A 22,294-nucleotide genomic window follows, 5' to 3' on the forward strand; every position below is an offset into this window, starting at 1 on the left:
TGTCGGCATCGAATGAAGAATGTAAAGGAAGAGATTACTACAATCTCTGCGAGTTGCGGGATTTCTCCACTTGCTTCTATATTTCTCTGCTGCCTGCTGGAAGTGTCACAGGATGGGGAGAGGCGGGCGCTATACGACGACAAAGAGTTTTCTGAAAAGTGTGAAAGACGCTTAAACATGTGACACGTGTGCTCACGGCAATCTGTAAAATGATTGTGACCGTCAACGTTTGTTTGTGTGTCAGGACCTTGTGATTGGCTGGTGGAGACCAGTCCAGGATGAATCGTGCCTCTCGACCCAAAATCAGCACAGGTAGGCATCCTGGTTCTTACCTTAGGTTGTATTTGTGCTTGCGATTGGTTACCTGAACCCTTGTGATGTCATTTTCCGTCGACAGCAACTTGCAAAATGTGTTTTTAAATGTACTATTTGTACATGAAATATAATGAAAGTATCAAATTATCCATCCATCCATTTTCTTGACCGCTTATTCCTCACAAGGGTCGCGGGGGGTGCTGGAACCTATCTCAGCTGGCTCTGGGCAGTAGGCGTGGGACACCCTGGACTGGTTGCCAGCCAATCGCAAGGAGTATTAAATTAATTATAGACAAAATATTAATTTTTTATTGCTATAATGGGCTAAATAAGTGAAGTAGTTTAATTTTCTTGCAGCCAGATCAAAAAGAAAATGTGTATTAGACATTTTATTTCACAAATTTTGCACACAAAAAAAAACACAAAAAAAAAAAACCTTGTCTCTGTCCCGTCCTGTTCAATACATGTATGAAATTGCATCAGCGGCGCCGATGGCTTGTAACTCATAAGTCCAGCCCTCATAAGTCAACGTACGATTTGCATATTATGAGAACTTGATTTTGACCCCTGCCTTATAAATGAGATATTTGGTTTCTTGTTGTGGTCAAATCATCAAATTTAGCATAAATCCAAATGAACTACACAATAAAACAAAAACAATGGAATGTCCGTCTGTCTGTCTGTGTGCACGCCTGTGTGTTTTTCCCGGCTTGCCGCTAACTAGCGCCCGCTCCGTCATCGCCTGAACCGTCAACTAAGAGCCCGAGACAGGAAACAAATCAAAAGGTGGAATTGTTGTAAGGTTTTTTTTTCCAGGCGGCACCCAAAACCAGAGACGCTGCTTCCACTTTCCTTCTCCCTTCTCCGCCTGTGTGCACCGTGTCATCTTTAATCACCGTCACTGACATCAGGGAGCTTTTTCATTCTCAGCTCCCGCTTTTTTTTTTTTTTTTTTGATACACTCATCCTATTGCCTTGACACGTGCGTATGATTCTTCTCCACATCATATGGACTTCTTTCAACCTATTTTCTTAGTTGTCATCCACTTAAGACAATTAATAATGTTCCATCAGGGTAGTAACTGTAATTAACTGCGTTCGTGGAAACTATTCTTCACAAACATTCGGCAGCTGAGCCAAATTAAAAAGCGGTAGCACCAAAGTGTCTGTCAGATGGATTCAAGTATTGTTATAAAGCAAGTTCCCTGCTCACAATTGGACAGGCCATACAAATAATACCTTGCAAGTTATTATTGATAATCCTGCCACCTTGCATAGTAGTAATTAGGGATGTAACGATTATTGGCAATATCCTGATATCGTGATATTGAAACTGCCACAATTGATTGCTCTTCTTGATCTTGACAGTTATTTAATCATAACAGCCCAACAGACATAAGTGAAATAAAGAAAGAAATCGTCCACAGTCTAAAAATAGCCTTTGGTTGGTGGGCAGTCACCAATCTGATTACCTCCCGAGTGTCAATACCAAGAAAAAAAAAAAAAAGGTAGACGCGAAGAAGAGTCCCCACTCAGGTGGAAAATGAACATCTTTGACCTCATCAAGTCTGCGGAAGCGTCTCAGCTCGCTAATTAAGATTGAGCCGAGGAAGCCAAGGCGGCCATCTTCGCCCAAACTAATCGAGCGCACCTCAATTCACTCCACTGCTCTTTTGTATTTATCCACGAACTCGGTCGAGGCAGAAAAAAACTCTTCACAATGGTCAGAGACCAAGCCACAACACAAACAATAGCCGTTATTTATTATTGTGTAAAATAATAGTTTAAACATGAAATAGAACACTCAAAACTCCTCTTACATTATTATTTCAATTAATTTGCTGAGAGAAGATTACATTTGGGGGAAAAAAAATTTTCCCATCATACGCCAATGTATCAGGATGTTTCTATTCAAATGCGCTTTGGTGCCATCTTGTGTCATGTAAAAGCATTTCCAAAAACCAGAAATAAAATGACTGGAAAAGTTCTCAGTTTGTGAATGAGCTCCCCGATATGCAACCATCCTCGCAAGTCTCACACCTGCTCGCACTTATGATCTTTTATGCAACACACTCATTATTCCCAATTAAACTCTCCGGCATCCATCATGAGCGTTTGGCAAGCGTGCGGCCGTTATTGGTTCCCATTAATGCTTGCATATACGCAACCCGTGTGAGAGCAATTTAATCCGGCTCCGGCGGCGGTGTTGAAATATTCCTCAGCCAATTTGCGTGGCCCATTTTGATGTACAACGCTGAGAAACGCGGGCGAACGTACTCGCACAGCCTCTTTGGGTTGTGCGATTAACTGGACAAATAGGTTGTCCTCTTGGGCCGGCGTTAGCCTCGCAACGCCGCTGTCACCCAAGCATGCCACTGAGCAACATGGCCTTCAAATAAAATCGGCAAAAATGTTCTTTACAAAAATATGTTCCATGCAGCCCCACTTGTCCAAACACAGCATTCTGATTACCATTTGAGGAATATGAGTTACGCAGCAAAATCCAGGGAGAGAAAATAAAGTATATTTGTATCTGTTTCCGTTTTGCAGCATTAGCATTAGAATATAGCTAAGTTTCATCATTATTCACAAATCTGTTTAGAACTGTGGGGAAATCAGCTTGTTTGCAACATGGCCCTGGTTGATCTCTTATACTCTGCTGACACCTGCTGGCCGTTTTTGTATTAACTACTATTAGCAGTTCTCTGAGGCTGCATCAAAGCCTTCTGTATGCTCTAGCATAAAAACACAAAACATAAAAAACTAGGGGTGTTTACAAAAAAAAATTGATTCTGCGATATATCGCTATATTACAGAAATTTTCGAATCGATTCAATAGGTCGCCGAATCGATTATTAACATCCATTTTTGATGGAAAAAATATTCAACAAAATGTCTTACTTAAGAGTTCACACCTTAAACATGGAAGAATAATTAATGGAACATCCATCCATCCATTTTCTGAACCGCTTACTCCTCACAAGGGTTGCGGGTGGTGCTGGAGCCTATCCCAGCTGGCTACGGGCAGTAGGCGGGGTACACCCTGAACTGGTCACCAGCCAATCGCAGGGCAATTAATGGAACATTAAGCCTTAATATTTTATTTCAATGCTTTCAAACATGAAACCGATTGCAACCTGTTTGTTAAATACAATCGCTCAAAGTTATAAGTATAAATAAATAATACATTTTAATACAAATCTTACAGTGTACATATACACGTTCACTGTTTAGTAAATTTGAGTAAAAAATATGCAATAATCGGATTAGAAATTCATCTCAGGATTAATCGGTATCGAATCGTGACCGATGAATCATGATATGAATCGAATCGTCAGGTGCTAGGCAATTCACACCCCAACTAAAAAAATAAATAAATAAAAAATCGGATAAATACATCTATGGGACACTTAAAACATTTAAAATAGACCGTTTTTATACGTTTTTGGGAGCAAATGAGTTCATAATTATGAATTAATAATTGTTACATTTAGCAGATACCGACTACCTTGGTTAACATAAGATTGACACCAGGTTTTTTAACACGTTTGCTTCTTGCCTTTAATAATTAGTGCATATAATTATATAGTTTTTTATATACTGTTATTGAAGCTATGTTGATAATGAATAGTGTGCAACAACCCTTAATATTATTGTTATATTATTATATTATGGACACATGAGCCTCAACGCGCAGAAAACACTTTTTTTCCCTGAACATTATACTTGAATTAATCAATGAAATTGATCAATGTGAGCTGCTCGGCGTCAGCAGTGTACAACAATGATGATCCCCAACCACTTCGTACATTGATGTGCCATAGGCGATGTCGCCAGGTGTGCCACAGGAAATGACCCGAATGAACAAACAACACAATTTTGCCATTCATACAGCCGAATAACAATAGCTTTGTCTTCAACTATAAACAGACATGTTGGAAAGCACGAGTGTCCAAGTCATCACAGCAGACATGACACAGCCGCGGTCGCCCCTTATTAGAGGAGAAACATGGCGCAGCGTGCGAGGAACCTTGAGGAAGGTGTCCACCCTTCAGCGTTGGAATGAGCAAGTCGGGAATATCAGAGGCTGGCTCAAAAAAAAACAAAAAAACATTACAGCTCCGGTGTCAACGCGGCGGTGGGATGACAGCCAGTAACTGCAAAGCGCCCGACGGCGGTCGCCACTCGCTTGCCTTTTACCTTTCGCCTTGGCGAAGGTCAGTCCAGCGTCCGGCCTCCGAGCGTAGCCGTGGCCGTGTTTACCTCTCTTTTTTTGGAGAAGCCAATTACGTGGCGGCGGCGCGCTGCCAATCAAAGGCGCCAACGCTGGCAGCGCTTGTGCCACTCAGTCCGCCACCAGAGGTTAGCACGCGCCTTCTTTTTAATGGCCAATTTGCTCCATTAATCTTCCCCATGTACGACAACTTGCCGACATTTAACACAAAAACAACTTGCAGTAACAAATGTTATGTGACGGCGCAGTGGTTTGAGTGCAAGAATCCCTGCAAGAATCTTTTGGCTTTGAATCTTATCGCTGTTTGTACAAAAACAGTTGATTGAAGACGCTTGTCTTCTGTGGACTAAACAGTAATTTAAGTTGGAAAAACTTTCAAATGTTAATTGTTGATATTTTGATTTCTTTTTAGGTTATGTAATTGATTGAGTTTGTTTTATATATATATATATATATATATATATATATATATATATATATATATATATATATATATATATATATATATATATATATATATATATATATATATATATATATATATATATAGATGTTTCCCGTCAATCGTCACCAAAACGAGCGTCCGTCATTGACAGATTGACGGAATGCCCACCTCTGCTGATTTTTATGTTTATGAGTGGGTTCTGTGACAGACGATTTTTATAGATTGCAAATCATCCTCACATATGAGAAAACATCTTTGACATCAGAATACTAAATAGTCATCACAAAACCACATCGTGTATGTATGGTAGATTTATGGAAGAATTCATCGTGATCGAAGTTTAGGAAAAGATGTAAAAATGTCACTTTACTATTAAAGGACGTTCAGCTTTACGAAAACAGCGTAAACCCTCCCATGACGTCCATGTCCGGAATATATTCAAGTGCGGCCATATTTCACAGCTTGCCCGCATTAGCGGGCGCATACTAAATGGAGTTTGTTGACTATTATATCGCGTTGAATGTGAGCTGATTATAAAGCTGTCTTCACTCATGTGAAAAATCGTCAGCAGCCGGCATTAACGCCGGCTGATTTTTATTCCGGAAGCCCTGGAGGGCGCGGCGGGTGATTTACGTCGGCTCGTCAACGGCGCGCGTGATCATACAAGTGTTTTGCCGTTGATGATGACAAACGAGCGCTCGCTGTCCTCGCCACTTACTTTGGCTTTTTAGCTGACACCTAATGGCCTCGCCCGCGACAGCCCTAAAAGACGATCACGGAAGAAGAATGTCCGCTCGTCTGAGGTGTCACCTAAAGGCCGGGAGTGGAATATATACAAGACAAATGTCCCCCTTGGCTGTCCTTGTTGCGCTCATCCATCCGCAAACGGCCAACGCCTGCCTATGCTCCTTCGTGTTTGTTATTGAGGAGCTGTTTTCCGATATGTGTGGTAGACAAAACAAAAATGGATCAATTGTGTGCACAAACTGTGTAAATGCGCTGAAAACTGCAGTTCAATTCCGTTGCGTGTCCCGTGCTTGTTTTGTCACCATGACTCATTTCCATTTTTAACCGATCGGCATTTTTTTTAAGCAGTGTTGTTCCGCAGCACCTTAACCTTGACATTTAGCTTGTCCTCATGATAGAATCCTACTTCGTTCTCTTCAATTTTTGCAGTTATTAACTCTTTGACTGCCAAACATTATCAAAAAAAAAAAACAACCCTAACAGTGCAGGCCGATTTCGAGCAATTTCACTCATCTTTCAAGTCAAACAAAATATTGTGCGCTACGACTACATAAACATAAAAAAATATATATGTTTCTACCTTATTCCGTTCTTTAGTAATCACCATTTAAAAATAGGTAATTTTGAGTAACATTGAAAAGATAAAAAATTTTGCACAACAGTGAATTAGATATTGTTTTTTGTTTATTGACGCTCTGTGAATTCGGGTTAATGTGACAAAGGCTTTGATCATTTACGTCATCCTTGAAAACGTTCAATTTCATCATATCACTCATGTTTCATTGTAATTTCATCTACCGTGAGCCCATTGAAAAAAAAGATACAATGCTGCCATCTGCTGGCCATAGTTAGAGGGTGTTTTTGATTCCACAACCCATTGAGCAGGCAGTGCTGCACAAGACGTTACACTGCCCATTGAGAGAGAGAGAGAGAGAGAGAGAGAGAGAAACTTTAGTAAACTTAAAATTAACGTTTATGGCGGCATTCATTAGGATTTTAGCATACGTCATGAAACTTTTTGGCGGTCAGAGAGTTAAGAGAATATTTATACTGCATTCGAGGATGGTCGGAAGTCGGATATATCCGAGTTGTTTTTTTCCCAGTTCCGACCTGAAAACGTTCCAGGTGAAAGTAAACAACCAAAATGGTGGATAGTGGTAAATAGTTTTTTATTTGGGGTCTTAAAACTCATTTTGACCTCCAGCAAACGTAACTTCTCATTATTTTGATTTATTTATTGTTTTTAACCTTATTTCATAAGCATTCCATACAGTTGAGTAGTTCACCGTATAATTTCAGGCATGGAGATAGCAACATACTGTCACGTACGTTGTGTTATGTGAAGTTATGTTGAATATTTATGAATGAAAAAAGCTAGTTTTATTCTTGAGTAAATTGTGTTTTTCCATTCACGGTCTATGTTTCCAAAGGTCGCCATTTTAGAGTGACGTCACTTGTAGTCCGTAGAGACGCAGAGACGTCACAAGCGATCCGTTTTGGTTTGCTTTGTATGTTTGAAGACTCGGATAACCTTGGGGGGAAGAGACGCTTGCCAGAGAGACACGCGAGCATCGTCCGGCAGCGTTACTGCACCGCCAATCTGCCCACGTGGCTTTTATTCTATTAAGTGGCGATGCTTTGGGGACAAGTTGAATGCTTTGAGCCGTAATTGGAGAACCTTTATCAAAGCTAGGAAAACTACTGTGCTGCACTCTCTCGCGGTCTAATGCACTTTGGTAAGTAAACTTTCTCTTGCAGTCGCAATGTCATTAATTGCATGTCCTATATGGAGAGAAATTTGTGTCTTTATTTTCAAACAAAAAAGGATTTCAAATTTAAAAAAAAAATGCAAACAAAAAAACCCATTTCAAACAAAATTAATGGATTAGTATTAAAATAAAAACTTTTGCAAGCTATTTTTTTAGGTTTTGATTGCAACGTCTGACTTTTGTTTGCAAATTTGGTTGCGGATCTGTTTTTTGATTGAAATCTGTTTTTTGGTTACGACTCTTTTTCTGTGTTGTGTGGGCGGGGTCCTCCGCTCAACCTGATGATAGAAGCATTTTCATTGGTCAACTTGGAAGCCGCTGCAACAACGTTCATTGGTCAGATAGGAATGGGGGTGGGACAATGTCCGTCTGACTTTTCCAGTAAATTTTGTTTGGGGTTTTTTCCGTAGTTTTTTTCCGTAGTTTTCCGTAGTTTTCTATTTAAGTTATATGGTACATTCATTGATCTATCGTTTATCCGGTGCTTTGTTCTAACCATTACAATTAGCGTAATCACTCACTCAGGATGGCTTAGCCATGCTATGTCCGATACATGACTCATTCATGAAGCTATATGTTGGTGGCAGTCAAAACAAATATACGGCTCATTGCGATTGCTGTTAGTATGAAGTTTTTGTTTTGTTTTGTTTTTTTACTCATACAGAAACCTTTGCATTCGCTTCACATACTGTACAAGAAGGACTGGGAATCAAATTTATTTACACTAGCTGCTTTGATGTTTGAAGTAGAGATTAAATTTGTGATAATTCTGTGATTTATTATTTATTGGTCCTGGTTGTTTACTGTACAAGTCAAGTTGAAAAAGTAGGGGAATCTGAGTAATAGGTGTACTTTTTGCAATTACACTGACTAGATTTTATGATAGAAGTAATTGCTAGAAAGGTTCAGATGAAGAATCGAATCTACTTTTGTTTCTTGTAATTGAATTCAAAACATCTTCCCAGTATTGTTTATTGCACAAAGCAGTCACTTCTGACCTTTGATGTTACAGTTGTGCGCCGAAGTTCATATACCACTATGGTATGTACCTAATGTAAACTTTGTGAGCACAATTGTACGCACTTACTGTGAGGGGAAAACAAGAATTATAAAACGCTCAGAAAATGAACTCTTAAACTTAAAACAAACATTGTGGTAGGAACAGCCTGTAATTACTCAAAAACAATGGACAAGATTTTTTTTTTTTCCCTTTCATTTACACTCCTTTCAATTACAATCCGGCACCAAATTTGATAGCAGTCAGTAGTTGTGATTTAACCAACTCCTACTAAGGAATTTGTGCTAAAAGGAGATGTAAACTCACGGGAGAATCCCTGTGGGAGCAAACCGGTCTTTCTCTGCCCGCTGAAAACGAGGTCTCCCCCCAGTGTGGAGCAGAGTCGACCGTTTCCATCTGGCACTCGGGCAGCCAATGAAAAAAAAAAAAATGTAGTGGAGTACGTGCGCCAGGAGGAAAAAAGCGGGACATCATGAAATGCTCCGCTTGGGTTTGTCTGCCCCGTGCTTTGGCACCGGCACCAAGGTGGCTAACGAGGCGGGAGGCTAAGCGGGGAGAAGGACGGGCGTCCATTCTTCACGCCGGCATGTTTTATCCTCCTGCAGGTGCTCGGTAAGGCCTTAAAATAAACTGCGGTGAGGGCGTCTGGTAAATAATTAGCGCTGCTCCGCAGTGCTCAGGCTTGTTCGCGACTTAAATAATACGAGTACCCTCTCTCCGCCCACGAGAGGCCGCAGGGTGTCTCATCCATGCTCATGAAGCATTACGGGTCGAGGAAATGGCGGCGAGCCATCTGCTTTTCGCCACTTGCCGCGTCTGCTCGTGTGCCAGAGGCGGCTCCTCAGGTGACCGACCCAACGTCGTTAATTTCCCACACGTTTGGCGACCATTGCGGTGGCACCTCTTAATATTCATCCGGTAATCGACAGGGTCGATGCGCAACGGCAACGCGGGCCCACAGAGGGACAGTGCAGCGAGGAACACGTTTCCACTGAGAGTAACGTCACTTCAATTGGTGGAGCCTGCACTTTCATCTCATCACAGATGATTAAACAACCTACACAGTCAATTCTGTAGTGGAAATTTGACTCTATTTCGATAGGGACCAAATAGACTCAGTTTTAGAGTCAACCAAGATTTACACTCGGAAGAGAGTAAAATAAAAACCTGGGAAAAAAAATAAAACTCACTCAAGGGTTGAGGTGTGAACCATAATACCACCTGAGTTATGCCCCTCCTACTGTTTGTTTTGTTTTTGGTCTCTTGGAGAAGATTCCATGCGATCATGGAATCAGCTGCAACTGACACGAGCGATATACTAGCCGAAAGCAGGAGCTGCGTGACTCGGGGAGTAGATTGGCTCTCCTCTCTAAATATTATTCTAAAACGGAGTCTATTTGGTCCCACTCTAGTCAAATTTACTCTACAGAATTTGCTGTGTAGGAATAAAGACCAAATGGCGGCTCCAAGGCAAAATTGCTGTTCAATTCCAACCATGAGCCCTTCAGACTTTTTGTGCACCCTGTTCAAAATGGATGTCTATGTAGGATCCAATTTGGTGTTGACCCATGAAACCGTTGTAGTTGTCGTTCCAGAACTTTGAATCACTGGAATTTGCCCCAAAATGGCCGCTCCAAACCAAAATGGCTGACGTTGTCTTTAATTTCAGGAAAGGGTCCACTTTGGACCTGTATATTTATTTGTGTCTACCAAATTTTCTATAAATTGTTGAAGCAAGTTTTTTGTTTTTTTTGTTTTGTTTTGTCAAATTTTGTGCTATCACGTGAAGGACACACTTGGCCCACATTAGATGGCCAAAAAAAAGCTTTACAATTTAGTGACGCTAAGATAACTGCTTGAAATGATAAATAATTGATTGGGACTCATTTGGGTGAATTCCATAATAGGAGTATGTCAAACTGCAATGGCATTTGCCCAAAATGGCTGACTTTTTTTTTCAGTTTTTCCTTGAAACGCTTTTGTGCATCCGGTTCTGACAGACATGTCCACTCAATTTAGTGTCGATGGAAGAAAACTGTCAGTGGCTTATTTTTTTTTCTAAATTTCCACGGTACGTTACTTAGTTTTTCGGGGGATTCAATTCGGTACCATCAAACTTTGATGCCGTATGCTGTCTACAGTAAATGGGGTCAGCACAAAAGCTTTTTTTAATTTAACATTAGCGTGGATCCCTGTTTCCGATTGGGGCGCATTTGGATGAATTCTCTAGTAGGAGTTGATCAAAAATGCAAAGCTTTGAATTGCCAGTTGACAAAATGGCATCCTTCCTGTTCAGCTTTGGCATGGATCCCTCAGACTTTTCGTGCAGCCTATTGTGATAGACCATTTTTTGGTGACTTTTTGTATTTCCTGTCCAGTTCCTGATAGACAACCTGACCAAATTTCACATTCGTCGATGAAGTTTGTGCTCCGAGTTACAGGATGAGAGGTATTCGTCACCTCGTGACGAAAAGTTTCATGATTAATCGTTACTTATATATTTCGTACTGTTGGTTCAAATTTGGTGGCAACATGGCCAGTGTTGGTCATAGCATCAGTTCTGCCTTGACTTTTTGTATTTTGACGCCATTTTGCAGCATTTATATCCAATATATTCTCCTTTTCTTAACCGCTTACTCCTCACAACGGTACATTCAATAGTTCCGATCGTTTTTCATAAATGTATTAACGAACGGCCGAAGAATTTGTGCAAAAATTCAAACAATTGGTGATTGAAGAAGGCACAGTAAGTTTTTAATTGCGACGAGACGGGCCTTTTTTTTGGAAAAAGATGCCTCGCCATACCGTAAGCTTCCATGAAGTTTCGGAATTTGTTGAAAAGAATCACCCAGAAAAAGTGTTCACCAGTCGGGTGATCGCTCACTAAGATGATGTTTGCCTTGGACATTTTCGAAGGATTGTTTTATATATTTATATATATATATATATATATATAAAAAAAGGCAAACATCCTTGGATCAGTTCTTTACAAAACACCAGGCAAAAAACACTTTTGAGAGAGAACATGAACCAAAGAGGGCAAAAAACGATGAGGTCAGCAGTTTAAAAAGGTAAATGACCATCATTTTTATTCTTTTCTCTATTCTTTGTTTTTTACATTACGCACAACTCTCATTTATTGTGCAATAATCTAATTGGAACATGTATTTGTTACATGTGTTGATGCATTTTTATGCTTTAGTTGAAATCTTGGGGTACTAATAGACTCAGATCTGACCTTCAGCAATCATATTAAATTCATCACTAAAACAGCCTTTTACCAGCTGAAAAACATATCCAGACTGAAGGACTGCATGCTTCAAGCAGACCAAGAGAAGCTTATCCATGCTTTTATCTCCAGCAGACTAGATTACTGTAACGGTCTTCTGACTGGACTCTCTCAAAAGAACATGAGACAATTGCAGCTCATTCAGAACGCTGCAGCTCGAGTTCTGACCAAAACAAAAAGATCAGAACATATTACTCCAGTACTTAAGGATTTACACTGGCTCCCTGTCAGCTGTAGAATCGATTTTAAAGTTCTGCTACTCGTCTATAAATCACTAAATGGTTTGGGTCCTGAATATATCCAAGAAATTCTAATTGAGTACAAGCCCAGCAGGGCTCTGAGATCTACAGACTTGGGCCAACTAGTGGAACCCAGAGTTCGAAGAAAACATGGTGAAGCTGCATTTAGCTATTATGCTGCACACAGATGGAATAGGCTACCAACAGAAGTGAAGTCAGCCCCGAGTGTAAATGCTTTTAAATCCAGGTTAAAAACTTTGCTTTTTTCTTATACCTTTGATTAGGGACTTTTAAACAGCTTTAATTAAGTGGTTTTTTTTTTATTATTATTTTTATTTTTATTTTTATCATTTTAAACTTCCTTATGTTAAATTTTTATGTTAAAGTTTGTTGAATAATGTTTTAAGATTGTTAGTTTGTAACCTATTTTCATTTATTTTTCTTCCTCTGAATGTTAACTACTGTTTCTTGATGCTTATGTGTTGTCTTTCCTCGTGTAAAGCACATTGAGTTGCCTTGTGTATGAAATGTGCTATACAAATAAACTTGCCTTGCCTTGCCTTGCCTTGCCTTGCCTTTATAAAACGTTTATGTCTGAATTTTGGGACGCTTGGAACGGATTAGGGCATTTACATGGAAAATGCGTCTCTGCTTACAAACTTTTCTACTTAAGAACTTTCTTCCAGAAACAATTAATTTCGTAAGTAGAGGTACCACTCAATAGGCTTCTTTTTTTCTTTTCTTTTTTTTTAAATACAAAAGTATGCACTAGAAAGGCAAATTTAGAAAGTAAACGTAAAAAGAAGAAAAATCTTCAACAAAAATAAAAACAGTAACAAAGTATTTCTACTTTGTTACTTCCCACCCAGCTTGGTTGCAAACGCGTGCAGGCGGATAAGGGAACTTTGAAGGCTTTTTTTCCGGGATGGCTGGTGTGTTTTCATTTGAACGTGGCAGACAGGCCACCGTGTCCTTGACACCGAGGAGATGGATGCAGCGCCGGTCAAAGGAAAGTCATTTATTTCCTTTGACCCGCTCGGTCAAGTGGATTGAAGCTGAGCCTTTTGATTTGCCTCCTACCCCCCCGTCGCAGGGTCCACGCCGCCACCGCAATTACTGCAAACAGAGAGGGTGATGGCTCCAAGATTTTTGTCCCGATAAAGGTGTCAGGACTCTCTCTCTCTCTCTCTCTCTCCTGTTGACACCATTAAGCTATCAGTGAGAGTGGCGCGGTGCGAGGAGGGGCAAGGCGGGTGCTCCCCACCACTCAGGGGCTGTCAGTCAACGCTTACCGTCCCCGTTCTTGTTTAAAAGCCGCGCAATTCCCGGCGGCCTCTTTGGGGTCGGATCTCGCGGAGGCGCCACGGCCGCCGGGTGCCAGATTCGCTTACGGTCTTATCGGGAAAGCCGAGTACGCTCGGGGAAAAGCGCTTAAGGGTTATTTGTCACTTTTACCGCCAAAGCCGCAAAAAAAAAAATCCGAGTGGAGAAAGATCGACTTTTTTCTTTTTCTTTTTTTTTTTTATCAACCGACACGAAGGTGCGTTCAATGTAGTCACCGGTCGGACTCTAATCCGGAATCAGCGTCAGGCGGCGCAGCTAAATCTCTCCACGGCGTGATTTATCAAACAATAACAGATGCTTTGCAGATCCATTTATGGCGCAGAGAGATTAATATTGTGTCGTGACTCCCAAGGTAGTTGTTAACTGCGGGTATTGATATCAAACTTGCCACAATGGAAAAGCAAATTTTCAGAATTAAGCGTTGCGCAACTGTCTCGTGTTATCTTTGGTGATGTTTGACAGGAATCCCCTTGTAGTTCGTTCACCTGAAAATTAGGGATGTGTCACCACTCTTTTTTTTTTTTTTCATACCAATGACAGTTTGTCATTCGAGTACTCACCGATGCGAAGTACTGACACGACTTTGTACTTTTGATACATAAAATTTCAGTTAGCACAAAGACAGATTATGTTGAAGAGACATTTGTGTCTTTCTCACAGACATGATGATTTGCCTGAGTGTCAAGGAGGACTTATTCAATGTCAGATCTTTTTTTTTCTTCCTTAAGTACCCAGTACCGATACCATGAGATAAGGTCAGTATCGGCCCGATACCAAAGGTTACTTGCACACTCCCGACTGAAAATAGACAAGACAAAAAACAACAAAATTGGCTAACCTGCGAGTTTAGGTTATTTTTTGTCAGTCTGTTATGATTATTTTTCATTTTTGCATCAATCGGACGCCATAAGTCTAGTTTGCACGTCTTTTCTAATACTTCAATAACAAATTCTCGAATGTTGCTGCCAAGCTCCGCCTACATATTACAATGAAAACTCACAACTTTGGCAACCAAGTGACACTGATCTGTCTCCTTCATGGATCACCAACCTTTTTGAAAGTAAGAAATATTTCTTGGCTACTGACAAACATTCCTAGAAAATCACAAAATCTTTCCTCGGTGCGACTAATCAAACATGACCAGATGGTTTTTTTCAGATCCATTTGTGTCGCTTGAATGGCGAACATTGTGTTGTGACTCCAGGGGTGGTGTCAACTGCACAATTTGATCCGCTGCATAAATGCATGAGACGTCGCCGGCGATTTAACTCTCACATTTATTTCAAACGGGCAAAATACTGGTCTCGTTCCACCCGAAATGACAGTTGAGGCAGGGGAGACGGCGGTAAAACGACGCGTTCCGCGGGACAGCTGTCGCGCAGTCTGACGCCCACCTCCGCCTTCATCCGCAGAATGGCAACTTGTCAGCGTCGCGCTAACCCGAACGCGTTGAAATGAGCCGCGGCGCCGCACGCCACCCTTTCGACTCGCGGGGGGAAAACGTGGGCACGTTTAAAAAACAAAATGCCAAAACGCTTAAATGAAACGCGGGGTCTTATTGTGTGTTTTTGTTACAGTCAAAGACAATAACATCACAAAGTGCTGTCTTGAAACGCTTCTCAAAAAGTTGCATTGTAAATAAACGGTCGACACATGGAGAGGAGGACAACAAATGGCTAAAGGTTTAACCAAAACAATAACCACTGTGTGGTCTTGTTCCGGATTTTGTTGCTGTCAAACACAATAACGTCACCAACACCTGTCGTGAAAATCTTCTCACAAAGTTGGCGCTCTTGTTCGGACAAAAGATGAGTGAAACAGCATGCGCTGTTATGGCAAAGTTGTTAGATCTTCCTTCGGATTTCTCGGTCAGGTATTCTCAGGATACCGATGTTTCTCTTCGAAGCAAGCAAAGGGGGCTTTGCGTTTCTTAGTGAAGGGTATCTTCACTCCCTCACCATGCAATTTTGCCAATAAACAAAAGGAAATACGCATCACTGTCCGCTGCGACAGAAGTCAGGAAAAGACAGTCGCTACACTCATGTCGACTGATTGTCAGCAAACCCGAAGTTTTTGGACATTGTTCCTGTCAAGCAGGATAAGAATGACTTTATATTATCTCATAGTTTTAATGTTTTGTAGGCATTTATAGTAAATAGTAAGTCAACAAATGTGTGGACGGTTAGCTACCTCAGCTATCGTTAGCCTTTGGCTAAAAACAACAATGAAGAACATTACCTCAGCGCAGACGTAGTAGTTTCTGCTCATTTTGGAGGCATTCAACTGGTCGTGTGTGCAAAGTTCCTTCTGTTGGCATTTGTAGCGAATAGTAAGTCAACAAACGTGTGGACGGTTAGCTACCCGGCATTATTGTTAGCCTTTGGCTAAGAACAACAAGGGAGAACATTACCTTAGTGCAGAGGTAGTAGTTTCTGGTCATTTCGGAGGCATTCAGCTGGTTGTGTGTGCAAAGTTTGTTCTGTTGGCATTTATAGTAAATAGTAAGTCAACAAATGTGTGGACGGTTAGCTACCTCAGCTATCGTTAGCCTTTGGCTAAAAACAACAATGAAGAACATTACCTCAGCGCAGACGTAGTAGTTTCTGCTCATTTTGGAGGGATTCAACTGGTCGTGTGGTCTTCCACAAAGTTTGATGCAGCGCAGACATTTTTCGTTGTTGTTTGAGGGTTTAGGGAAAGGAATAAACTGGACAGTGTCTCTCTTATACAAGCTGTGACGAAGCCAAGACGCCGGTTAGTCGATAGGAATAACGGCTATCATTCTGATACAAGCCGTGACTACAGCGTTCAACCATTTTTATTGATTTTTTATTTTTTTTTCTTGGCTTTGGATAACCACACAATGCACTACCGGGAGCTGGATTGCTTTTGTTTGTGCGCAGCAAAACGCACGTTTTGATTGGTTTACTAGGTCATGCGGGCGGTGGTTTACGGTAGGCCCTTATTTTTCTGCTTCAGTTTAATTTAAGAACCATTTCCAACACGCTTAGTTAGTTAGCATTCACAAACACGCTAACGACGCTAAGCACATGTGACACCTGTCTTTGCTTTGTGGCGGGAGACGAGCGGAATCAAGCGCCCGCCGTCGGCACTTTAATCAGCGTCGCCGCTAAATCGATGCTGGCTGATGAAGAAGACAAGGGGGCGGCGCAAAAGGCCGGGGGAATTGTTGGGCCGGGCTGGCAATCACAGACGCACGCACACACACGTAAACAAAATGCTAGCAAACTGGCGAAGCCGAATTTGATTTAGTGTGCGCGAACTGAGACTAATTAACGCTTCAACGCTCTCCGTTGATGATAGCGGCGTTGAGCGGGGAAGGGAGGGGGGGGGGCAAAAAGAAGCAATTTCCACCTCATTTCTCATTTTATTCTCAATCCAATTTTCTTTAAAAGAAGCACTTAACCACAACAAATTTGTGCTCCCCTGAAAAATAAATAAAACACTCAAAACAAACAATAAGCAGGCGCGAGTGTGACGGGGAAAGTCTAAAAAGATCACGTTTGCCCGTGTGCGTGTGTAATATAGATTGTTTGTCATGGCAATCCAATTAATGCTCTCTGATTTAAGATTAAGACTTAATTAGGCCTGATTACTCGGCGGAGATCATTTAGCGAAATTAAACTCATTGTCCCGACATTTTCATTCCCGCCAATTGCCGGAAATCACTTACTTCCTGCATGATGATGATGATGATGATGAGGCCTAACGCCTTTTTAGAAAAAAAAAGGGAATGTATCAAATACTTGTTTTCATCACATTCACACAGCCGTAATGCATTTGATTCACCGCGAAGGCAAATACTCGATGAAGGACGACTTGAATGTCACAAAAGTGCGAGTGATGCTGAGCCGAAGAGAACCAAACAAGCCTCATCTTGAGGAATCAAGCAAGAGTTGAAAGCAAGCAGATTGAGCAAAAATACTTCAATATTTGTCATTTGCGCTCAAAGTTTTTCCACTTAGGGTTGCAAACACTCACCAATAAGTCGGACCTGATTTGAGCAATTTTTCCTCTCTTGTGATTGTCGGATGTCTCTAAAGCATTACCTATGTTGTGGGGTGCATTCAGACTGTCCTAATCTCCATGTGAGTTTGTGCTCATTAATTCACCTGAAACCTAATAAAAATAAATCCCATACTCTTCATCTTAACCGGATACTTCAGAGTCCTGCCAGAGTCGTGAAGTTCAGAAGGGCAGGAGACCAGAGGAAGGATCAAAGGAAAGAAAGATAAAGCAAAGTGAAATCCAATCACCAGCTGCCACCCACGCATTCTTTAAAAAAAAAAAAAAACTAACTGAAACTATATTTTATTTTTTTTACAAAACTAACTATAATTATAGCAAAAATGTCCTTCGTTTTAGTTTTAATGCATGAGCCTTTTGGGGATGATTTTAAACGTGATTTTAAGCAGATTTATTTTTTATATTAACCGGAATAAGGATGATTGAAAGTGTGTCACACAGAAGTGATGTCATCTAGCAGCAGCCAATAGAAAAGCACCTTCAGATAACATGTTCCCATGGTGCTTTTTTAAATATTGCGCACAAGTAATACACATAAAAAATTTAAATAAAAAAACTATAACTAATACTTAAACTAAAACGAAGCATGTATTAAATAACTAAACAAAACTCGAAACGAAATCAAAACTAACTAAAATGAAACATTTCAAAACTAATAACCCTGGTTAAGAGTAGTGAGGGCACATATTGCAAAGAAAACTTTAGGACTTTTGCTTAAAAATGTAGGGGAAAAAAAAGCATGACACACTCTATCGCCTTTATTAAGTTTGCATTTTCAGAGCCTGTAAGGCCGTCTTCTAAAAATCAATTAAGGCCGAGTATTTTTAGTAAATGATTTTGCCGGAGACGCTCGCAGCCGGCGGCCTTCGAGCGGCCGTCCCCGCCTCAGCCGCCGACTCTTAATTAGACGAGGTTAACGAAGGGAGCGCGACTCTTGCCGCCGCCTTGTCACGGCAGCTGGAAGGATGTTTTCCTAACAGCCGCCTCCCCCCGTGATTAATGCTCGCGTGTCAAGGGCCGTCTCTTCTTTTTTTTTTCTTTCTTTTTTTTGTGTCAGGCCTGACGCGTCTTGCAAAGTTCAGGTGCGTTCCTGGGCCAAAGCAGGCACTTCGCCATTCAAATGAGCGCATTAGACTTGCAAATGCGGTCGAGTGGTTTCCAAGTTCAGGTCGGATGTCTTATTAAGAGGGGTTTAAAAATATCCAAGTGGGATGGGGACCAAATAAAAAAAAAGGGAAATAAAACAGAGGCTAAATAGACAGCACGTCGGCTCCAATTGTCTCCCGTGGAAAGCCGAAGAGCTTTTCACCCCAAATGGACTCTGTCGTGTGGTCACAATTCATTCCAACAACACAGAGAAAGTGGGGGAAAATCGACTATTTTACTGTTAATCACGCTGGTATTTTTTTTTTTTGTGCCCCTCCTCCCTCTCGTTGGCTCTCCCTCCCTCGACATGCCAAATATTTCTCGCTGTTGAGGATTTTCATTTGCATGCTAATGAAGGTGAAGGGCGGAAGCCACTAATTATACTCCAGTAAAGGCCTGCCTAATGGTCCACTAAAGACGGAGCATGGCTGAGCCCATAATTCCATTATGCAAATGCACAGTCACGAGTACCACATTTTTATTTTTTTTTTAACTCCACTGTCATCGCTGACGTCGTCACACTTGTTAGGCTTGCAAAACATCCGCTCAGTGGAAAACGTTGAACTCCAGTTAGGAAAAGTTTAGCCCAGATGCTAATGCGCTTCTACTTTTTTTTTTTTTTTTTTTTTTTTTTTTTTTTTTTTTTTTTTTTATCGGATGCATCGACAGTAGGAGTGGGAACCTCTGAGTACCTCTCGATACGATTCCATATGCATAACAATTAACAATTTCTAATGATTGTGATTTTTTTTCTTTCTTTCTCTTAATTTTTACTTGCTATTTGTTTATGTTTATATGTTATGTTTACATGTTCAATAAACTTCAAACTTCATATGCTATACAAAGGCTCACGACAACGATTTACTCGCGATATCACGATACCGCGATTGTCGATATATTGGTCAGGTAATAAATCTACGATAATCTATGATAAAACTATTCAAGACATAAACGGATGTTTCATCTTCATCTGACAATTAGCATAGATTTTAAACATAGAAAGCCAAAACATCCCTAGTGAAAATTAAATTGAACTAATAAAGTAGCCACTTGAGGGCGCTAGAACTTTACAAATGGAAATCAACCTGACAGATGTGTTCCTTTTAAATATTGTGAACATGTCGACGACGATATTGTGGCAGTTTTAATATCACGATATTGCCCTTATCGTGACATCCCTAATTGTCACGCAACATGTCAGTTACAGAATCAATTGACTCATTTTTTGTATAACATTGCAAAAGTAAATAAATAAATAATTGAAATTGCTTAAAACCAATTAAATCAATATTAATATTCCTCGGAAATGGTGTACTTCAAAAAGTTGAAACTTAAAAAAATGTTTTAAAATGTCAAAATTGAGGATATAATACACATATTTCATAGAAACGTATGCAAAAAGTGAGTCCGTTGCTGGACAGATAAATGTCTTCTACAAGTAAAAGTAAGCTGATGAGTCTTCTTCTTCTGTGGCCCTTCTTCGGTCACTCTTATGAGGCGCTCCCCCTAGTGGCCTGCCAAGTAATTGCTCAATAAGTCATGAACAATGGACCCATTATAGTGGCTGTATATTAACTACAAATATCGTGATGCTTACGTAGACGTATTGATAATCTATTGGGAGACAAAGTATCACGGTATTGGTAATCAATCGATTTCATAGGTTACCATCTTGGCTGAGTTCACTTTCAAAGACATTAATTAGCATTTTCAGTGTGGAAAAGTTGAATGTACAGTTTTGTTGTTTTTTCATTTACAGTCATTTTTTTTCCATTAAGTGTTTTTGCACAAAGACAAAAAAAATAAACAAACCAAAAAGCATGCTGTAAAAAAAAAAGCACGCTGTAAAAATAAATGCTCTAAAAAAAAATCCACAAAACAGTGAGGTCGCAAAAGAAGAAGCCGCAATAAACGAGGGAACACTGTATTGAAATTTTCAGATTTCAACATTTTTTTTACTCATGAATATGAATACATCATGAAACTGCGTAAATGGGAAAGCTTTTATTGCTATCGGGATCAATCTGCTCGTTGGCTCTCATCCATTCGTCAAAGCACGCAGCACTGAACAATGAAGATGACGTTCCTAATGGATTCCTTCATCATAAATAAATCCATTCCGGTGACTGCATAAAAGACAAGTCGCTTCTTCACCCAAAACGCTTTGGTGAGTGGATGTCTTCTTAGAGATGCAATGATTTTTGATTTAATGCCTCAAACATGCACCCGCACACAACCCCCCCCGCCCCCCCCCCCCCCCCCCCCCCCCCCCGCCCCAACTTCGTGCTCGACTGCACAACATTTTATGTGGCTCCATCCGTCATCAATGGCCGAGCGCGGGAAGGAGGGCCATATAATCGCTCTCCTACTAGTTCAGCCTGTAAAAATGTCATCAATAGAAAACGCCGCAAAAAGCAAATAACTTTTTTTTTTTTTTTTTTTCCCCGCACCGTTAAGCCAACCTGTACGTAATATACGGACGAACCTGAATGACTCCAAGTGAAGTGGACGCATCCGAGTGAGTCGTCTTGCACCACGAGGCTGACTTGGGGCAACTTGATGACTGGATTATTTCCTTTTGCTGGTTTTGTTGATTTTTATTGGACATCGGGGTAGTCGTGATGACTAACTGGCCAGAGGAGCAATGCCAATTAATCGTGACAGGGACGTATACTATATGTGACTGAACGTACAGTGGACTTTTTTTCCGGACAGTTTATTTGTAGTTAATTTCTAATGTGCAAGGTGGCACAAGGAGAGAGGAGCAGGGTTTTTGTTTTTTTTTAAATAATAGTTTGTTTTGATGTTACTTTTTATATATTTTTAAATGCTCCTTTTTGCATAGTTTTAGCATTAGTTTTATTTCATTTTTATTTTTTATTACGGCTGGACTTTTTCGGATGGTTTATTTCTAGTTGATTTCTAATGTGCAAGGTGGCACAAGGAGAGAACAGCAGGTTTATTTTTTGTATTATAGTTTGTTTTGATTTTACTTTTTATTTTGTAAATGTTTCATTTACATTAGTTTTTATAGTTTTAGCATTAGTTTTATTTTTTTATTACGTCAGTGGACTCTTTTCGACAGTTGATTTCTAATGTGCAAGGTGGAACAAGGAGCGGGGTGCAAGGCTTATTTATTATAGTTTGTTTTGATATTGCTTTTATTTATTTTTTAATGCTTCATTTTACATTAGTTTGTATAGTTTTAGCATTAGTGTTTTTATTTTTTACTATGACAGTGGACTTTTTTCGGACAGTTTATTTCTAGTTGATTTCTAATGTGCAAGGTTTCACAAGGAGTGAGGAACAGGGTTATTTTTTTATTATTATAGTTTGTTTTGATTTTACTTTTTATTTATTTTTTTAAATGCTTCATTTTACAGTTTTACATTTTTCTTTTGGGTGGATTACGAGCAACGTGGCGGACATTTTGATTGTGAACTATTTCTAGTTGTTCATTTCTGCAGCGGTTAGCATGATTAACTGACGTGCCGTAGCCTTATGGATGAATCCAAGATGTATTTCTATTGTGCAAGGTGACAGTTATCATTTTTTAACTGGAGAGAGGAGCAATTAGCTTTCCGTATAGCAGATCGACTGAGCGGACAGTAGACTTTGTGACTGGGTTATTTCTAGTTTTTGTTAATTTCTCTTGTGCGGGGTGCCGGTTTTCATGAATAGCTGGACAGAGGAGTGATCAC

The 22,294-nt window shown here is 40.3% G+C and overlaps 1 protein-coding gene across 9 annotated transcripts in view; it reads left to right on the plus strand.

Moving 5' to 3' along the window:
* Positions 1-22,294, plus strand: part of syap1 (synapse associated protein 1) — a 95,380-nt gene that overhangs the window by 42,378 nt on the left and 30,708 nt on the right. For all 9 annotated transcript variants that reach the window (XM_077520162.1, XM_077520164.1, XM_077520168.1 and 6 more), the window contains one exon: positions 245-312. The gene's annotated coding sequence lies outside the window, so the exon portion shown is untranslated. The remainder of the gene's footprint in view (positions 1-244; positions 313-22,294) is intronic.

This window comes from Festucalex cinctus, chromosome 4 (genome assembly GCF_051991245.1).
Source record: "Festucalex cinctus isolate MCC-2025b chromosome 4, RoL_Fcin_1.0, whole genome shotgun sequence".
Classification (NCBI taxonomy): Eukaryota; Metazoa; Chordata; class Actinopteri; order Syngnathiformes; family Syngnathidae; genus Festucalex; species Festucalex cinctus.